At 36.3% G+C, this 21110-nt stretch overlaps 1 protein-coding gene across 3 annotated transcripts in view; it reads left to right on the top strand.

Annotated features, from left to right (window-relative positions):
- The window catches only part of LOC132788337 (uncharacterized), a 158132-nt gene that overhangs the window by 16256 nt on the left and 120766 nt on the right, over nt 1-21110 (top strand). For all 3 annotated transcript variants that reach the window (XR_009632626.1, XM_060795845.1, XM_060795716.1), the window contains one exon: nt 19808-19904. The gene's annotated coding sequence lies outside the window, so the exon portion shown is untranslated. The remainder of the gene's footprint in view (nt 1-19807; nt 19905-21110) is intronic.

Here is a 21110-nt window from a genome sequence, read left to right as displayed (position 1 = left end):
GTTGGCGTTAGAGACGTAGCCGAAGCCGAAGGATTCAAGGATTATCAAAGTATTAGACTCGAAACTGAACTGGTTGAGATGAGATGAAGCCGTGCTAAAGGCTGAAGATGTAACCAGGATGAGTACAAAGAGTACGAGGAGTAGTTGTAGCTTTTGATTGTAACTTTGCGCCACTTTATGACGCCCGTTGTCTTTGCCAAATGCCTTGGGGGCTCATATGACTTGGACCGAGGACCGAGGACCGAGGCTCGGCAAGTTGGCGCGTCATAAAAGCTCTAGGACGACTTTGCCAGCCAAAAAGGAAACGCACATGCATAACTGAAAGACAAAAGGCGCAAAAGACAAAAGATGGGCAGAAAGCAAGAAAAAAAAAAAAAAGCAAAAAGCGAACACAACGAAAAGAGGGGCAAAACTACAAGCCACGACACTTGAGCAATGACAACGTTTGTTGATAACAAGACTAGCAAGTAAAGACCTCTCCTCTATCTCTCTCTCTCTCTCACACACTATTGCTGTCTAGCCACAGGAAGTGCTTGGGCGTGTTGCTTGATAAGGAAACTGGCGAAAAGGGCCAGCGAGTGGCCAAGAACTCGTCGCAACTCTGCGACATGTAAGAATTATTATCTGCTCGTGCACTTTCGAGTGGTCCCAAAGCGCTAGCCTGGCACTCGTTGCCAGGCACAATGAATAATGTCCTTGGTGCGCAATGCGGAAATGCAGCAGCACAAGTAGCACAAGTAGCTTCTGCAACTGCAACTCCAACGCTCTGCTGCCGCAGCTGCAACCAAAGGCGCAGACGTAAATAAAATAAAGCCATAAAGGAAATATGCTTTCAGTGAACGTTTCAATTGACATCAAATTTTATAACCTGTCGTTTCGCTGCTGCTACTGTTTTTTCTTTCACTCAGCTAGCAAATAAACAACAAAAAAATACGAGCACTAGAAAAACGAATCCTTTAAATAACATGCTCATATAAAAACAAAATTGTTGCGAGCAAAAAAAAAAACAAAAACGGAGTTCGAACAAAATAAAGTTTTCATCTTCGGCTTTGGCCAATTGCCAGCCATTGCATTGGAGGAAGTTTTGGAATTTAGAGAGTTCTAAAAAGTTGCCATAAACGTCAGTCACGCATTGATTTCTATACGTGCAACCATTAGAGCTGGTATTTGTAACGATATTTTGCTTGCCTTTGGACGTTTGGTTTCAAATATGTTTTGCGTTTTGGTATTTGGTATTCGGTATTTGTTATTTGGCATTTGTTTGGCCTGTGGCCAAAAATTTTCCACCTCCACGTATACGCTGCGTATGCGTTATATATATACGTATATATATGTGTGTGTGTGTGGGTGAATCTCCAATTTCACTGACAATGCCACGTGTGCTCTTCGTTAGCACAAAAATGGAACTTGAAACGTGCTAATTTCACTGTTACACATAATTATAATTTGATGAGTTCGCTTAATTGAATCTGAAGTTGATAAGGGCCAATGATAAAGGTCAGACACATACGAAAAGATAAAGTACACGATATAAAGTAAACTATGTCGTTTATATACATTTTAAATGCTTACACAATGTTAACAAAATAATGAAGTAAACTCGATTACATTGAATGAAGCTAAAAGAAAAAGTAAATAGTTACAAATTATTATTTAAGAACATGTTTTTTTGTTGGTCAACTCTCGCGCATATTGATTGATGTTGTAAATTTCTAATTAATGTTCGTGCTCAAACAAATTGAAATAAATTCCGCGTAATATAAATATTTTATTTATTCGCGTATTATATTTATATTTTATCTGCATTAGCCTTTCGGCTATTTGATGTCAATTCATTAGAACTATAGTAGAACTGATGATCTGAATGATTTCCGTAAACATTCGCAAACAAATAATGAAGCAAACGGAAAATTGGAATTCACAACAACAGCAAAAAAAAAGTTTGGCGACAAAAAACTCGTAGATTATTATTTTTTTTTTTTTTTCGCTGTCGTATTTTATGTCTCACTTTAAGCAGCAGCGGAAATAGTACAAAAAAAAGTAAAAAATAAGAAATACAAGAAACAAAAAATGCCAAAGGAGCAGAGCACGATTTTTTTAACGTGTTAATGTCGAGGCAACTGCTAACAAGTAGACAAACAAAGCAAAAGGCACTCGAATAGAGGAGAGGAGAAAAGCAGAAGCAGAAGAACAAATGATGACTGGGATTGAGAAATGAAATGAAATCAACGCCATTATTATTTTTGTGCCCCGCCCATTTGTGTTGTTGCCCGCCTCGCTTTTGCTTTCATTTTCGACAGCCTCTTCGACGCCTTTGGATTTTTGCGTTTCTCGGAAATGAAATTTAATTGCCAAAAATAAGAAGAAAAATACAAAATGAGACGGAGATGGAGGCGGCGATGGAGACGGAAAACAATGACAGGCAAAGGCAACATTTAATTCATTTGCATTGCTCTCCCATGGCTGTCATCATCAAATGAATAAATAAAATGAGAATGTATATCATCTGGCAATGGTTTATGGGGGGGGAGGCGAGGCGGGAGTTGGTAATTGGACTGAGATTTCACAATGTTAAGATGCAAAGTACATGGCAAGTGCGTGGGCAGTTGAAATTGAGTTGAATTACACGTGGGTTAAGCATGCAAGAGCCATAAAAAATGCTCTCAATGAATGCGAATCAGAAAAGTAATGATGACTTAAAAAAAACATATATGCATATATACATATTCATTGCAAGGCTTGAATGCATGAAGTAACTATTTTAATTACAGCTTAAACATGTGGAAAATTGTATACATTTTTTAAATTCTCACAAGCAGAATATTAAATCCATAAAAAGATATTTAGTTTTTTTTTTATTATCAGAAAATTGCCTCTAGCGTAGATTGACTAAAGGCGCTTATTGCAGACATCAAATTGAAAATGCTTTTGCGAACTACCTGAGGGCTTAAAAACAGACATATGAATGTATATAATTTTTTTTCTTTCTCGGAAATGGAAACACGAAATTTCGGTTTATGTTTAAAGCTTTCTGTGGAAAAACGAGATGAACTCAGTGATGCGGATTTTCTTTATTTGAACTATTTTGTTCTTTTTGAGCCAGGTGATTATGCTCGCTGATTATTTGCTTTGCTTCACTTTAGCTTACCTCAAAGTATGCCACAAATGAGGCCATGCCCTCCCGCCCATTCTCTTCGCACTGCACTCAACTTTTCACTTTCAATTTGCGTGGCTCTGTGGGTCATAAAGCCAGGCGTTTATGGCCAACACGCGTGGCTGGCGCAACCAAAACTTTCATAATTCATAAGGCTCAGCCTCGCCTCTGTGACAAGAGGCGGGGTGTTGGGGGGGCAGCAATACACAAAAGCAACACTTGGATTTGCAGCTGGCAAACAGAAAATTATGCTTTAATAGCTTAATAAGTGGGCCAGTGGTCGAGAGCATTCAGCATTTGAATATTGACCACAACTTGGAGGCGGGTTGGGGTCTCCACAAACGGTTTGTGAAATGTGCCACATGTGTCTCTCTGTCCATCCATATGGCCATCCATTTTGCCGCAGCTTTCACTGATGGCCGACCAATGAAGCGCGCCGTTTGCGTCATCATCAACAAAATCCGGCCAGAACTCGCTTTTTATTTGACTTCAGGTTTTTTTTATGACATTTCAGGGGCATGGAGGCATGGACTGGTGGTTGCCACAGGTCAGGATGGGCGGCCAGCAGATTTATATAATAATCATAAAAGCTGAAGAACATGAGCATTGCGGAAATGCTGCGATTTATTTGTATTTGTAGAGTGTTGTTTGTGTTTGTGTGTCTGTACTCGTATTTGCTTTCATTTCTTCGCTTTGTGCTTTTATTTTTTATTTTCCGCCAATTGATTTGACTGTCGCTCGTCCGTGAGTCAATGAGGAGCAGGGGCGAGGGAGAGGGAGGGACGTGCTAGTTGATGTCTGGGAGGTATTGTTTGTTGTTGTGAGAGGATGGCGGGCATAAAACTGAAACACTCGCAGCTGCAGTGCATGACTTGCGATGCTGCGCCACATTTTATGATATTTTTTTATGACCCAAACACACACATCACACTCACACACACACACACGCACGAGATAAATGATAATGGAAATACGCGGCAATGGAGAAGAAAGTGCTATCAAATCAGGAAATTGTTGCAATTAAAGAGCAAATAATGAGCGAACATTCAATGAATTAGCCAAGGGCAACTGGCGCAAGTCTCTGAGCTATGAGAATCACGTAGAGCGGTCACAGATTTATGTGTAGTACATGAGAAGCGCAGAGAGAGGCGCATGCATGGACTACAAGAAGAGTAGAAGAGTTAGGCTAAAAGGAAAGTGTAAGCAGCTTATGCAATGTATTTTTTTCAAATTGTATATTCTCAAGCCTGAAGCAGGCTCTGCAACAGTGTTTAGTCGTAGCTTGTTGTACATATTATTCAGATTGTGTTGAAATATCGAACAATTCGATTCTCGGAATTTTTCGGTTTAATTTTTGTCGCAAAATGTCCTCAAAGTGAGTAAAGCTCATACTTTTTCCACATAATTCTAACCATGCAGTGAAGTATTTATTTTGTTAGAGTAAAAAACTGGTTCAACGACAAACTTGAGGTAACTCGCATCTCGTGTCATGACGGTAAGAATCACGTGGAGAAGACTCTCAATAAATTGAAAACCACCAAAGCGTTGATAACTTTACGTTATGGAAGACTGTTTCATGGTCGTGAGAATCCTGACAAGTTTGTCGACTTTATGTGCAGATGCCTTTAATAACAAATCAAATCAAAAGTGTGACAAAAGATAGATCCGGATGAGAGAGGGGAGTATAAACTATGTGTAAAATTTGTCACTTTGAACGAAGCTCATGTAAAATTTTCCTACATTAAGTGCAATTTTTAATTTGTTTTGCTCACTCTACGAATGTTTTAAAATATATTTTTTTTTTTTTTTGAATTGTACCTTAATTATCAAAATATAGCAACACACATACTACTTATTCATGCAATATAGTTTCTCTTTTGGGCTTTCATATCTCAATTAATGACTTTGGCCAGGGTTCTCGCTTAGTTTGCTGTCCTGGCAACGAATCAACCGCAAAAAAATGGATAAAATGAAATTTTCCGCAAAGCAACCAAGTGAAACATTTGACAGTCGAATAGGAAAAAAAGTGAAACACGCGCTGGAAAATTGCCTTCAAAAAAAAGACTATTATTTTAATGCCAGGCAGGGAAAAGACTGCGATGAGTGTCACAGGAGGAAAAAACCGTCGAATTTTTTACAAAGATAATTTAATTTTTTTTTGTACTCTTAATAAAAATGATTTTGCGCTTGTATTGCAGCGTTTTCATTGGCGTTTGCCCACGCTTCTGTGTATCTGTTGTGGAAACCCTTTGGGCTATGCTAAGTAGCACCAACAGCAGCAGCTGGGAGAGTGCTTCATGCCTCATGCCACACTGTCTCATACTGGAGAACTGTCAATTACATTTGCGGACGCCAAACGCGTCTCCACATCCACATCAGCCACCCATATCAAATTTATTTTCATGTGCATGCATGCGAAATGCTCGCCTTCTCTTCAATTTCATCTTGTTATACCCTATAATCGATGGCATATTAATGCTTACTTCTGGATGCGACATTTTCGTTTATTCTAATTGAAATTTTATATTGAAAGTAATTAGTTTTAAACATCTAACATTGGACAAATGTTGAATAGTATATCAACAAAACTAATTTAAATTTAACTTGTTAGACGTTGCTTACTATAGTTTTGCACAGGGTATTCTATAGCTGCGAGCATGTCGAATGCAATGATATTTTTTTTCTTTTTCTTTCGGCAGTTGATTAACATTTAAATTTGCTTTCGGACAATTCGAGACAGGGTCGAGTGTAGCTCAGCTATTCGCTGCATTTGACAGTTGTGTATGTGTGTGTATGAGTGTGTGTGTGTGTTTGGTTTGTGGCACCAAAAATTTTCTTCTTTTCTCTACTCGAGCGTAGAGTGTTTCGTCCTGGTTCTGGTTTCGGTTCTGAGCCTTGGGTTCAGTGTTTATGACACACAATAATCAATTGTTTCTAGCTATGTGCCTTGGCTTACTTAAATCGAGTGGCAGTTGATGTGCTTGTGTGTATGTGTGTAAGTGTATTTCTGCTGGAAAGTGAAGCACTTTTTGTTATTGATAGCCTGTTATTATGCTGCAGAAAATTGTTTATTGTTTATTGAAATAAAATAATATAGAATCGTCTCAGCATTCCATCGATGCAATTTGCATCTGTGTTGATTGCTGAAATTAAGTGCTGCTCTCTCTCTTACTCTCAAATCACAAACAGACTGACAAAAATTACTTAGAAATGTGATATTGACTTTTCGTAAAGCTAACAAATTGATTATCATATTTATGCTATTAAAATATTTGAATTTTCAAATTGAAGTCTTTTGTAATGAAATGCGCAAAATGTAATTTCAATATTCTTTTTGCTTTGCATATTTCATAACGTTAATATGAATACGAAAATCATACTAATAACAATTTAATTTAGACTTAATTTGACGAATAAACTTTATATTTGGATAGCTACACAGCTTTTTCCTCTGCTCTGCAGTTGTTCTATAATCCCAACACCTTGTGAACTCCTAGTCTGAGCTTAAGTTCTTCAGTTTCCAGTTGCATTTGGCTATCAAGTGCAGCTCAGAAACGCAAATCGAATGCAAATTCCAGATGATATTTTAAACAAAATCGGATTTGTCTGATGGCTCTTTGGCTCTTTGGCTCGTTCGCACTAACGACATGTCAATTCAATTTGAAAATAATAAAGTAAGAAAAATATCTATTCAACGATTTGATGCTGTTCGCCTGTTGATTATGATTCTTATGATTCCATACTCTTGACTTCTGTCGATGGCGACGGCGACGGAGACTCCCTCGGTTGACTCTGACTCTGACTCTGACTTTGATTATGATTACGATTATGATTATGGCTTTAGCAGCGGGTACGTCGTTGCCCTGTGTCGTGTTTTGATGTCCTTACCAGACATTGAACCGCATTAAACTATGCATAAATACACATTGCGACGACGGTTGAGAGCAAAAGGCGATGACGACGACGACGACGACGACGTCACATATGCCGCCCCCAAAGGCACTTGAGGCGTGGCCGGGAGAGAGGCGAGGTACATACACGATGTTGAGGGGGGTTGGGTTTGGCAAATGCAATTTGATGCAGACATTACGACTACATGACGATTTTATCGTCGAGTGTTGTGCACACGCACATACATAAACACATCTATCTACATATGGCTTACAGCTGCCGGGACTCTTCAGACAGCCGTAGATAACACACACACACACTAACACACACTATTGCAGACATAGCATTATTGCAACTGCACTGCTTTGGTGCACTCTTCGCCCTCTGCTTCGATGATGCTCTTAAATATTTGCATAAAAAACTACGTTTGCTTATATTGTGGAATATGGTAAATGGTCTAGAAGTTTGCCTCGCTTCTGCTCAGTTCAGTTCAGCTCAGCTCAGTTGTGTGTAGTTTCTGTCGCCATTAACACTACTAGCACTAGCAACAAAATCACCACCACCAACAACAACAATAATAACAGCAACAACAACAACTACAAGAACAAAATCCACGCCATAATCAACACGTACTTAAGTCTGCCCCTTGGGCGGAGACAGAGAACTAGACAAGTGAAAGACAGAGAGAGAGAGAGGGGTAGAGGGAATAGTTTCTGCTGAACAACTCTGACAGAGATTTAAGTGAGAAGAGAGAAGCACTCAGACCAGAAGCCGCTTTGCGTGCTCAGATGCATTTAAAAAGCCAAGTTATAGATTACTCTCTAAGCAACAGATTAAAATTTCAGCTTAGTTGCAGTTTTCTGCTGCTATTTGCGCAATACTTTCACCATTTATGAGGTTTGCATTTTACAAATTGATTTTTAGTTTAGATGCGCACACACAGATTAGCATTTGAAATTATGTGGCAAAAGATTGAGCTACGATTTAGATGAACTAAAAAGTAGAAAACTTTGTTGCTATTATAAATCTGTGCTTTCGCTCTTTATACCCGATACCCAGAGTATAAAGGGTATTATAACTTTGTGCTATTAAAACTATAGTCTTTATCGCGAACAAAAGAAAATGAAAATATAGATGAAATACTTTTGGATGGGCAAGAAGGTCTACTTACTACAAGTCTAAGTTTCTTAGGCTAACAATCTGGTATATTATACCAAATAATAATAATGGTATATTATTATTAATATATTATATTAAATAAAAATAATGGTATATTATAATAAATATACAAATTAAATTTTGAATGTACTACTATATCAAATGTAGCCCTTGGTATATTTGAGTATTAGTGCGGTATATTAATTTGGTATATTTTTTCTTTTTTGTCTATGGTATATTTTGAATGGAGTACTATTAATAATATATATTAAATACAGCACTTGGTATATTTGAATTTTTATGCGGTATATTAATTTGGTATATTTTAAAAAACCGCTCTGTTTTTTTTCTTTTTTGTCTACTTTGAATGGAGTACTATTAATATATCAAATATAGCACTTGGTATATTTGAGTATTATTACGGTATATTAATTTTGTATATTTTTCCTTTTTTCTTTTTGTGTATAGTATATTTTAAATTTGATGAATACTATTAGTATATCAAATCTAGCACTTGGTATATTTGAGTTTTTTGCGGTATATTAATTTGGTATATTTTAAAACACCGCACTGTGATTCTTTTCATTGTTGTCTATGGTATATTTTAAATGTGATTAATATATCAAATATATCACTTGGTATATTTTCACTATATTTCTGGTATATTAATTTGATAGATGTTAAAATAAATACCGCACTGTTTTATTCAAAACGTTTCTCAAAGTCAGTGGGTACATTCAATAATAATTATTTAATTTCAAATGCAATGATTGAAGATAAAATTATGTGTCAACACATCTTCACCTGGCGAAACGTAGAGTGGCCACAATTTATCGGCAATGTCAAAAATAAAAACCAAATGAGCTTACCGCAGTTAAATCATATACTTAAGGCTACTCCGCAAGCAAAGCATAAACAGAAATAAGATACTTTTGTGAAAAACTAAGCATAAACATATATGCGGCTCTTATATCTTTTATATAGTCCATATATATGCACGTTTAAATGCGAATTCTCTCGTAGGCATGACAGATTCAGTGTCTGGCAACGACCTTGGCCAGTATATTTCATTTTCGCTTGTCGTCGTGTGTGTGTCTCGAGGCATTTTATCATTTTGCTGTTTTGTTTCAAGTACCAGATGAGTTCGTATTTCCAGGGCTTTGGTCATTCGAATCTCTAGTTTTTCTTATTATTTTTTTGTGTTTTTGTTTTTTTGGCTTTGCTGTCGACTATTTCAAGATGCAAATGTCCATTTAACTGAGATTTATGGCACATGGCCAGATTATTTATTGCAATTTATTTTATTTACACGCTATCTGCTCGTGACCACAAGCACAAAACGTCCATCCATTCGACTGGATCGGTGGCGTATGCGTGATGTTGATTTTCTATAGAGTTGTTGAACAAATGTGCGGCGTGTGGCGTGTGTGTCATGTGTGTCGCGCGGCATCGTTTACTAAGCACTGGCAAATAAATTTACACAAATTATTATGGGTCATTGGATTAAAAGCGTGCGCCTACAGCTGATAAAATGGCCCAAAAAACGTTGAGAACGAAACGAAACATTTTGTAATGGGCTTCGATTTTGTTTGCTGCCACTGCTGGGATTTGTTTGTAACCTGCGGGCCAATTTATCGTATTTATTGGCGTGTCTCTCTCTCTCTCTCTCGCTCTCAATATTAAACACATAAATTCTCCGCGTGAAGTGCAGGTGCAGCTGCACACGCTCACATTAAAATAACAAACACGAAATAAAAAATGAAAAAGAAAAAAAAACCGGGGGGAAAAAAATAACAAAATCTCCCTCTGGTTGGTAAATAGCTTAATAAATATTTTGAGCTGACCAAATTGAAACACACAAAATGTACAATAAATAAATTGTCGATATCGAAAAGACTAGCAGATACTCTAAATATTTTGACAGTATAACAATTTACAAATTTATGTGTGCTTGGAATTAAATTTTGTTTTATTTTTCACAGATTTTGCTTTAGTTTTGTGAACTAAAAAACCTTTGCATTCACCTGTTCATTTAAATTTGAATACATATTTACGAAGGGTATTAAGCTAGTTCCGTTCTATGTGTACGTTTTTTGTATAGAATACAATTATATAAGCCTCTGTGCATAATGAATGCTGTGTATACGTGCTCCGGGCTTTTCGTAGCTATGATTTTGTAATAAAAATGCATTTTTATTACGAAAATAAATTGCATTGAATGCTGTTTTTTTTGTGTTTACCATTGTCGAGTTGTTTGCATAACTAGCGCCGTGGGATAGACGACGGGAGTTAAAAAAGGGGATCGACCCGAGTTGAAAAGCTTCAATGGAACAACTCCCTTCCTTGTGGGAAGAGAGAGGCGAAGTGTGAAGGAAAATTCCGGTGAATTTAAAGTGCATAATTTTAGTTTAAATCTTGCATTTAAATACTCGAATTCTCTTTCAAATAATTAATTATTTGAATAATCTACGAAAATCTGTGGGAAAGTAAAACGTAAACATAAATATAAATTAGTTAATTAAGACTCATTGACTACGAAATGTACAGAATAATATTGTGTTGGCTTTGGCTAATTACCTAATGGCTAATGCTGCGTATGCGTAATGTGAATTAATTGCACAGATAACTATGAGTTGCAGGCTGCAAATCACTCGCACATAATTATAATTACAAGTTTAACGACTTGAAGTAAATAAAGATAACACAAATTAAATTAGGTGATAGTTTTGGCTACGTTTTATGTTCGTTCTTGGCATTTAACGATGAAATTCAAGCACTGAGTCAATAAAGTTATTCCTGTCTAATTACTGAACATACATGGTCATATAATTGCTTTGCTTGTGAAGCTTGTAGCACTTTTTTATATAGTACATATATATTCCGATACAGAATACAGAATTGACTTACTTCAATGGAAATACACAGTTTTCAATTTGCACAAATAAATAAGCACAATATTGCGTATACGCAATGTCACCGCAGCTTTTGGCAAAAACTGTTGCATGCTTATTGGCATCGTAAAATAAAATCCCCAACAATCGCGTCAATGCAAAATACAAAATACTCAATACAAAATGGTGGACAACTGAGCAGAAACGACAAGAACAAGAACGATAGCAACAAAAAGCACGTCAATCCTTTAAAACTTTTATTGTTCATTCGAGCGTAAACAAAAACGTACCGAAATAAATAAAAATACACACACGCAAACAGACAGGACACAAACACACACGCATTGTGAGTGGAGACACACAGCAACGAGGCAAAAACTAATATGCTTTAATGGCTTAGACTTTCAGCACTTTGAATGGCTGCCTCAATGCTTGGCATGTAGCCACAGGACAATGTTATCCTTTTTGCCTTGTCTGCGCAAACAAGTCAAATGGATAAAAGCCCCACACATACAGATACAGAGTACTGGCCATAACACAACCCCCTCTTCCCCTCTTCCACCCCTCGTCAGGCTGCTGCTGCTGGCTGCATATGTTTGGCTTGACTTGCGCCTGCTTAATGCCCAAAATATTGCGATGATCAATAACAATCGCTGAGCCCCATCCACCCACTTTGTATTTCCATTCTCTGTAGCAAGAATCACAGTCGCATTATGCTCGCTTCCTCTCCCCCCCGCCTCCACCATCACTCCATCTATCAGGCATGTTGTTATCATGTTTGGCGTCATTATTGTTGTAATTTATTAACGCACACAACATTTTTCGCTTACGCCTTCGTTTGTCCTCCTCTCTCGCAGTGTATGTGTGTGTGTATATGTATTTTTATCATCCACAGACTGAAAGCTGCGACAAATGCGCAGCAGATATACCCACACACACATGCACACTCGCACACACTCACACAGATGAGCATGGCTCAAATACATGTTCCAGTTTTGTGCGTTTGATCTTTCAATTATGGTTTATGCTTGATTTATAATTGAATGCCGAATGTGGGCAGAAGCAACACACACACACTCACACACAGACACAAAGAAATACCCCAAAATCCAAGCAAAGCGGTTTAGGAAACGAATTGTATCGGCATGCCCAGAGATAGCGATGCATAGCTCACATAAAAGAAAAAGCTTACCAAAGTGTTTGCGTTTCTTTAGCACTTTCACATTGAAAGAAAACTTTTCAGATGAACAAAAACAATAATGGATCTTATATTAATGTATATTTTAATGCGATCAGATACAAATTGTAGAAGTAAAATACTTTTGTATGGCTAAAAACGCCTACTGCAATGGGGTATTACTTGTTTTGGCAGACAAACTGGTATATTTTGTATTCTTTGGTATATTTAGAATGTATTAATATAAATATATAGCAAATGTAACCTTCGGTATAATAATTTCGTATATTTTAAGAATAATACCAAACTGTTCGGCTTTTATTCAAAATGTGTAGAAGGAATCTCACACTCAAGCCTACTCGACTGTAGCTTTCTTATACCAAATACAGCCTTCGGTATATTAATTTGGTATATTTTAAGAATAATACCGCCCTATTTAGCTTTTATTCAAAAAGGGTAGCGGGAGTCTCACATTTAAGTGTAGCTTTCTTATACCAAATATAGCCTTCGGTATATTAATTTGGTATATTTTAAGAGTAATACCAAACTGTTCGGCTTTTATTCAAAATGCGTAGAAGGAATCTCACACTCAAGCCCACTCGACTGTAGCTTTCTTATACCAAATACAGCCTTCGGTATATCAATTTGGTATATTTTAAGAACAATACCAAACTGTTTTCTTCTTATTCAAAAAGGGTAGTGGGTATTTCACAATCAAGCACACTCGAGTGTAGCTTTCTTACTTGATATTAATTCTGCGAAATTTTATCATTGTCTTTGTCAATTTAAGTTTAATTGAAATATGCAAAAATATGCTTTGTTAGCAGCCATCGCATGCTTCAATTAGCCATGCACAAAGATGCCAGAAAAGTCTTTCTCAAAAATCTCAATTCTCTTGGCGATTAATTCGGTCAGATGCTGCTTGCCGCTTGCGCGCTTGTTACCTGTCAATTGCAATGTTGCCGCTTCGTTTCTTATGCCGCATACCGCATGCAGATGCTGCCACTTACGACCTCAATGGATAACTCCCAAAAAAGTGAAGTCGATGCTGCAGTATTCGCCAAATTGCAACACTTGATTGACTTTCACAGCACATTTATTTTCGGCAAACGGAGCAACGTTGCAGCAGCAGCAACTGCAGTAGCCAAGTTTTCAACGACTTTGCCCAAGTTTAGAATTGAAAGTAATTTCAGCTAAAAACTTTGCAGCCTCAACGTAAAGTTTAGCGCTGGCAAAAAAACAAGAAAAAGATAAGAAATAAAAGTAAAAGCTTGTGCAGGCAACTCAGCAGCCTCACACGTGTGCGCTTAGTAATTTAGTGAGGCTTTTATCCGAGCGTCGTCTCTCGTTGTTTTTTTTCTGTCTGGCTTTACTTTCGTTTTGCTATCAATAAAATGTAATTTCATGAGATTTCTCTTTTGTCTGCGCGAGTGTAAGTTTTGTGCAATTGCAAATTGATAAATAGATGGCATGCAGCTCGATGCTTGCAACACTTGTTCATTCCATTCACCTTGCCACGGCGCTAACACAATTTGTAGGCAACCACTCGATGCCTGCCACGCTTCAGATATTTATTGTGCCACAAAAGCGGCGTGGGTCGCAACTAACCACACAGTCTCTCATGTCTGTAGCAATATCATTCGGTGTATTGAGAACTCCCATTTAGGATATCTAGGCATTCATCAGCAGCAGCCTTAGTTTGAACTTTCTCAGTTTGTTTCTTTTCGCTGCAGTTGTCTTTGATTTCAGACCTCAGCTCGCTGTGGCTGTCTGACCCAATTTACGGCACTTTCAATTGGTTTACAGCACATGTGGCTTTCTACATACGCAAACGAATACGAATACGACTATATATAGTATATATAGTATATGTGCGGCGCCCTCTATGGCATCGCTTTATCCTTGTCTCCTGGCCTGCGACAATTTTTTATTGCCCGCAATGTTGCTGCGGCTTTGCCAATGCTCGACTCGACCTGCGCGACCCTCCGTCAAGTTTCCCCTCGCAGATCCCTTAACCCTCTACGACGATTGCTGTAACTGCGCCTCGACAGTTGTTTTTGAAGTTTTGCATAGCCATCTTTTGGGGTTTCAGGGTTTTGTGCACTTCTCTATAACTTTGAGCACATAAATCACTAGCGCATAGTTTTCATTCGTTCACCACCCAAAAACTCACTCACTCTCTCTCTATGTGTGTGTGTGTGTGTGTGACTGCTTTCACTACAGACTGTCTTTAAATTTATTGTTGTGCTTCAAGTGTCAAGTGCAGGCGTTAAAATTGCAAACAGTTTCAGTATCGCCTCACTCTCTTTACTTACTTTACTCGGCAATTATGCAGGATCATTATTAACCAAGGTGTCAGGTGAATGACCAAGCAAGAGGACAGAAAAACCAAACATTTGCACAAAATGACTCTCAACTCACTCACTTGCATACATTTTGATAGACAGCTTTTCCATTTGCAACATGCTTTTGTCATTTGCACAAATTAATGCCCCACGGAACCAAAAGAACCTGAGTTTGAATCAAGTGCAGGGATGATTGAAGAATGATTGACAGCAGTTGCTGCACAGTTAATTAGATAACATGCAGAAAGACATTGCAATCTAGCGTTAAATACGATTTGGAATTTATGCAAAACATATTATATTTGTTTAGATAATACTATATAAAGAAAGCCGACAATAAATAAAACCAAAATTAAATATTCAACAGATAATATTCAATTTATTTTGAAACTACTTTATAATGAATTTTTATTTCTTTCTGTTTTAAATTTATTGATTTTCCGTCATTTAACCTTCTGTTTTAATACTTCAAATACCAGAACACATAATACTATATAATAAAAATAAACTTTCATGTTGATGTTACTTATCAGCCAAATCTTCTTTGACTTTTTTTAAATAGAATTTGTAATGTCGCAGTGTACATTATTAATTTAATTAATTCAATTTATTTCAATCCTATTTTATAATTAAAACAGAAACTATTCAATTAATTCCACATGAAATTTATTTAAGTAATAGTCTATATTAAACACCTATAGTTTTATATTTTTCGTGTTCATTATTTTTTTTATAGATTTTCTTTCACCTAATCGTCTGTTCAAATTTGTAAAAATAATACCTGGAGTTTACATTATTTTCATCAATTTATTTCAATAATATTTTATAATAAAAACAGAAACTACTCAATTAATATTAAATTAATATTAAATTTATTTTTATAGTTTTAAATGAAAACTATAGATTTCTATTCTTATTTTATTTTAAATTTTTCTTTATTGTTTCACTTGGTATTAATATAATCTATTTTTTCAAAATGATACTAAGAAAGTCTCTATGTTGATTTTATTTTATTGAACTTATTTCAATAATACTTTATAATGAAAACCGTAAACATTCAATGCATACAAAATTAAATTTATATCAATATTTTATTGATAAAATCTATATTGAATAGATTTGACTTTAATTTGTGCTGACTTCTCAGTTAATTTTTCATAAATTTTCTTTCAATTAATCTTCTATTGAAATACTTTAACTGTGTGTGTACAATATTAAATAAGTGCCAAAAGCAATTTAAAATAAAAATCTATATTATTTTGTTTATAATGAACTTTGAACTTTAAAGAGAATTATAATGCAAACAGTGAAAATCTATATTCTCATGTATATATTTTACTTTAAACTTTTCACTGACTTCTCAGTCAGTTCTTGATAGTTTTTCTTTCAACTAATCTACTGTTCAAATACTTGAAAATATTACAAGAAAATGCAGTGTGTTGACTTTATTTGATGTTTGTTTATTTCGGTAACGCCAATGTACAATGTCTGATAAGAAATACAATTTGTTTACCATTTGCCAAAAGCTCAGCCAACACACGCAACCAAAAATACACACATAACATACAATCTAGGACATAGAATATCCTTAGCAAATGCTCACGAATTTCTATTTGTATTGTTTTTAGCGTTTTCTCTGATTCTGAAAGCTTTAAGATTTTCGTTTTCCGCTTTTGGCTCGATTTCGCTATTTTCGCTGTAGTCTTGTTTTTGTGTATTTCTTTTGCTACTCGTTGCTTTATTTACTTTCACTATGTTTTTATAGTTTGTGCCACAGTCTTTTGGCCTGCAAACTGTGTGCGTGTTCATATATGGAAAAAAAAGTGGCATAGTGTGTGTGTGTGTGTTTGTTGGGTATAGTTTTGTATCTGTGTGTGCGCTATTTTCATGATGCTGACATAAATCTGTGATATATTGCCTTGCAGCTGGCGGGCCGATAAATTTGTACCGAGCGTTGCCAACGCTTAGTTTTATTTAGCAAAAGGCTTTCACCTCTGCACTCAGTTCTGTTTTCTGTCGCTCTCGCTCTCGTTGTCGTTGTCGCTCTCTCTCGCTCTTTTTTTTTGCCGTGTCGCTTTAAACTGCTGCACACAAATTCCCAGTTGGCCGCCAACAGTTGGCAGAATCAAATCAAAAACTTGTCCAACTCAACGCGACGCTGATGACAGAATGCCACGCCTCCGCCTCCTCCGGCCCGCTCTGTTCCCAGCCCAACAAAAGTCATTACATAACAAGTGTTGGCCACATTCCCAGCGGACACTTGAGCATAATTAATGCGATGCCCGCGAAATGGGCACAGCCCAGCATTAGATGTGATGGAGGTGCCCAGGCAAAGGCAAAGGCAAAGGGCAAAGGGAATCCGGAAACGGAAACGTGATGGCGCCCCTTTTGGCAAAAACTCCACAATTGTCGCTCCCAAATTAATTTGTATAATTTTACACACAAAAAAAAGAAAGAGAGACTGAGGGGCAACAAAATTTGTGCGCTCCCACGGGGAAATCCTTGCATTCAAATGAAGTTTTCAGCGCCCTCGGAAAAGTAGGCAATTATTTTGTGGCACAGCAATTGCTGTGCGCAATACGGTGGCAGGTAGAAGGTGGCAAGTGAAACTCTAATGAAAGCCAAGTGGTTATATATGTAAGTAGATTGTAAAAGCCAAAACCAGTTGGAGGGAGTCGTGGAAGTAGGGAACCCAAAAATAGATAGTAATTGATGAGCACATAACTCTGGAAATAGAAAGAGCTGAGCTCTAAAGATGTATCTGAGGCCAAATGAAAAGGACACACAGAATGAAGTAGTTACGCATAGTCGTAAGTCGTAAAGTAAATTCAGTAAAGACAGAATTGTTAAATGGCGTGAAAGTATTTGCAAATAGATTTATTGGACAAACTGCATTGCAAGACAGCAAACGAGGCTTTAAATTAAATTGGAATTCGCATTTTCGTGAAATATATTTTTGCCTACTGTCGTTTTTAGCATTCAGAAAAGTTTAATAAGCACCATAAATCTATGTGTACAATATTCTTATTACAAACCTTTCGCCATTGTCCACTCTTGACCCACATTTTTCTCAGGTTTTTCGCATTATCAGCTTTAGCCAACTCTCAACCTAATTTCTCAGCATCTGCTCACACTGTTGCTGCAGCTTGTTTGTATTTGTTCGCAATTATTTGCCACCTTAACACCGACAAACAGAAAACCAAAAAAAAAAGTGAAACAATGAGAAAGAGAGAGGGAAAGCTGCAGAGAAATCGCCGGGAGGATAACACAACAACAACATTTTAAAGCTTAACAAATTTTTCACGCTCTGCTTGTAACCAAAATAATAAATAAAACTTTTTTACGCTTCTCTTCTGTTTTCGTTTTTTTTTTTTTTTTTTCAATTTTTGTGCCCATTTCTGTTTCTCATTTGTTATTGTTACATTTTTAGATTTTTTCCCCTGGAAATTTGTTGTTGCTGCTGTTGCTTGTGTTTGTTGTGGCCAGCAAAAAGTTGAAGTTAATTTATTCTGTTGGCCACGCGAATCCAGCAAAAGCCACCTGCACTTTTTCTTTCACGTGCCAACGACCACGAGCCACACTCAACAGCAGTGGCAGTGAGCAGGACGGAGATAAATGAATAGAGAATGAGCTAGGTACAACGGAATGCCTGTGAAAGAAAGAGATAGAGAGAGCGAGAAGGGAGATAGATGATGGGAGATGGGAAAATTGCCTGTAAAACGCAGAAAACTTTTCACTTTTTGGCCAGCGGCAGCTTTCTGGTGGTTTTTCTGCTCGAGCTGCAGGTATTTATATTTAAATGCTGCTTGTGGCACGCCATTGCGCCTATTGTTATGCAATGAAAGTTTTGTTTTCGCATTGTTCTGCCCCAACAGATAGACAAGAGACAGAAGTACAGACTACCGAGCCTTCAGGCTAGCATTTCACAATCAAACCTTCAAGTTTGGCATAGACAACAATCTCTACGCATTTCTCTGTTGTTTTTTTTTGTTGCCATCTCTCAGCAGCTGTTTCGCTGATGCGTGCGACCTTCAAAGGCAACGTTTTTATTATGTTATTGACTCCGAACCGCATTTTCACACCGCATAAATAAGAGGCTCGTCCTTGGCGACAGACAACACACAAAGAATGCAGAAGAACGAGAGCTAAAAGCCACAAGAACCACAAAGTAGCAAACACAAAAAAAAATTCTAGTTCTGTGCTGCATTTGATTGACTTTAAGATACCCAAAAAGCAGCAATTTTTTGCTTGAATAACGCAAATAAAATAGTTTTGACAACTTGACAGTATTCCATGCTCCATCAGTTTTTCTCGCATAGGGTATAAAAATCGCTTATAAAATCGGTGAACCATAATTTGTTGTCGCTTCTATTTCGCTGTTTGCTTTTCCTTCATTCTTCTTAGTTTTTTTTTTCCTCTGTATAGTTTTGTCCTAACGCAATTTCCAATAAGCCAACATAACAAGAACCCTCTTTACACCGATTTACATAGATATATATGTACTATATATATATTGTATATTGTGTTTGTGTGTGCTGCCATGATATAAATATAAATTTTAATATTTTCTTGTCTGGGCAAAAAGCTTTTGCCTTTTTAGCCCTCATTGCCAATCTTCTTTTTTGTTGCATATTTATTCATTTTTTTTTTTCGTTGCTGGTTGCTGGTTGCCTTTTTTTTTCGTGGTTACTCGCAAAGTGAAATTTATTAGAAACGCAAAATCTGTTTGCAGATTGTGTATAAGATTTGATTATTTATGGTCAGCTGCGAGCTGTTGCGGTTGCCACGTTCAAGACACAAAAAGTATCGGAAGGTCTTAAACAAGAGTTTTTAAATTTAAGTGTATTTCTTATTATTAGTCAAAATTCGAATTTAGCAATTGATTCATGCGTTCTTCTTATTCCACATTGTTGCAAAACTAAACTTCTTGATTTTTGTGTTGTATTTAGCCCAAAGTTGAAACTAAAGTTCAACTATGAAATTCCTGAACGTTCTGCAAACTCTGAAGCTTAACTCAGGCTAATTAACTTAAGGCTCTTTGCACGCAACAGCTAAACAACAAAAGCAACAAACAGCAAAGCAAATAATTTGCAAACAAATTTAACTAACGCCGAAAAAAAATAAAACAACAACACGTACAACAGCAACCAAAAAAAAAAAAAAAAAAAAAACTTTTGCTCTCTGCTTTCAGTTTTTGCCAGGACTGAACTGAACCAACTTGATCTGTGAACTGAGTTGAGCTGAAGAACTGGAGCGTGAGCGTGGCTCCCAAACTGAATACTTAACAGGTAAGTTGTGCAAATAGCCGGACTTGTAATTAGAACTAAGAGTGAAACACTTTAAACAGCCTCTCAATTTAATAGTATTTATACACAAAAAAAAGTAAATAATAAATAACAAAATATTTGTAATATTTTGTGGAAATTTAATTAAATAGCTGAAAATAGATCACACAAAAAAATTCTGATTTGCATTTTACGATTCAAAGTAAAACTAACAAGTAAGAAAGCTACAGTCGAGTGTGATCGACTGTGAGATACTCGCTACTTATTTTTAATTTAAGAGCAAAACAGGCGGTACTATTTTTAAAATATACCTAATTAATATACCACAAAAATACTAAAATATACCGAAGTTCATATTTGGTAAATTGATTTATTTTAAATAGGAATAAAGCAGGGCGGTATTATACTTAAAATAAACCACATTAATACGGAATTTTTTTATAATCATCGGTATATTTTAGTATTCGGAAAATGCTACATTATGCCAAACGCTATATAAAAATACTAGAATACATCGAACGTTATTTTGAGTGTATGGCAAAAATACTAAAATATACCAAAGTATGTATTTGGTATATTTATATAGTACTACATTCAAAATATACCAAAGAGTACTAAACATACTAGATTGTCAGCGAAATAAGCTATGTAAGCACCTATTGCAGAAGTCGGTTTTTCCAAACATTTTCTGTATTATTTATTTGATCAGATCTAAATTTATAATACTCTTCTGCCCTTTGGGTAGCGGGTAAAAAAATGTATATAAAAAATTGCAAAGTCAACGTTTCAAGAGTTATTAAATGTTTTCAACTTTGGCTTTTTTCATAAGCACTCATTTAATAGAAATAGTTTTTTAATGGAATTTTGCAGCAATTAACATAGTTGTTTGTGGCATATAATTATATATTAGATAACGTGTTGGCTGTTTTCAACTTTCACAACACACTTTTTCTATGTTCATATCAGCTATGAGCAAATTAAAGACGAACCACAACAAAAGTGAACACATGCAGCCATTTGACAGCTGTCACAACTGTTGCTCGTGTGTGCACAGCGTATATAGGGTATATATATACGGTATATATATGTATTTATATCGTATATATATATTGCTAAAGTGGGCAGCCTTTGCAAACACAGCTCTAAAGTTTCCTGCTTCCTGCTCTCTGCACAATCCAAAAAGCAAAACAAACTACAGACCACATCGTA

Source organism: Drosophila nasuta, chromosome 2L (genome assembly GCF_023558535.2).
Source record: "Drosophila nasuta strain 15112-1781.00 chromosome 2L, ASM2355853v1, whole genome shotgun sequence".
Taxonomy (NCBI): domain Eukaryota; kingdom Metazoa; phylum Arthropoda; class Insecta; order Diptera; family Drosophilidae; genus Drosophila; species Drosophila nasuta.
The sequence above is the reverse complement of the archived record's forward strand: the minus strand, read 5'-3'. Positions and strand labels throughout refer to the sequence as shown.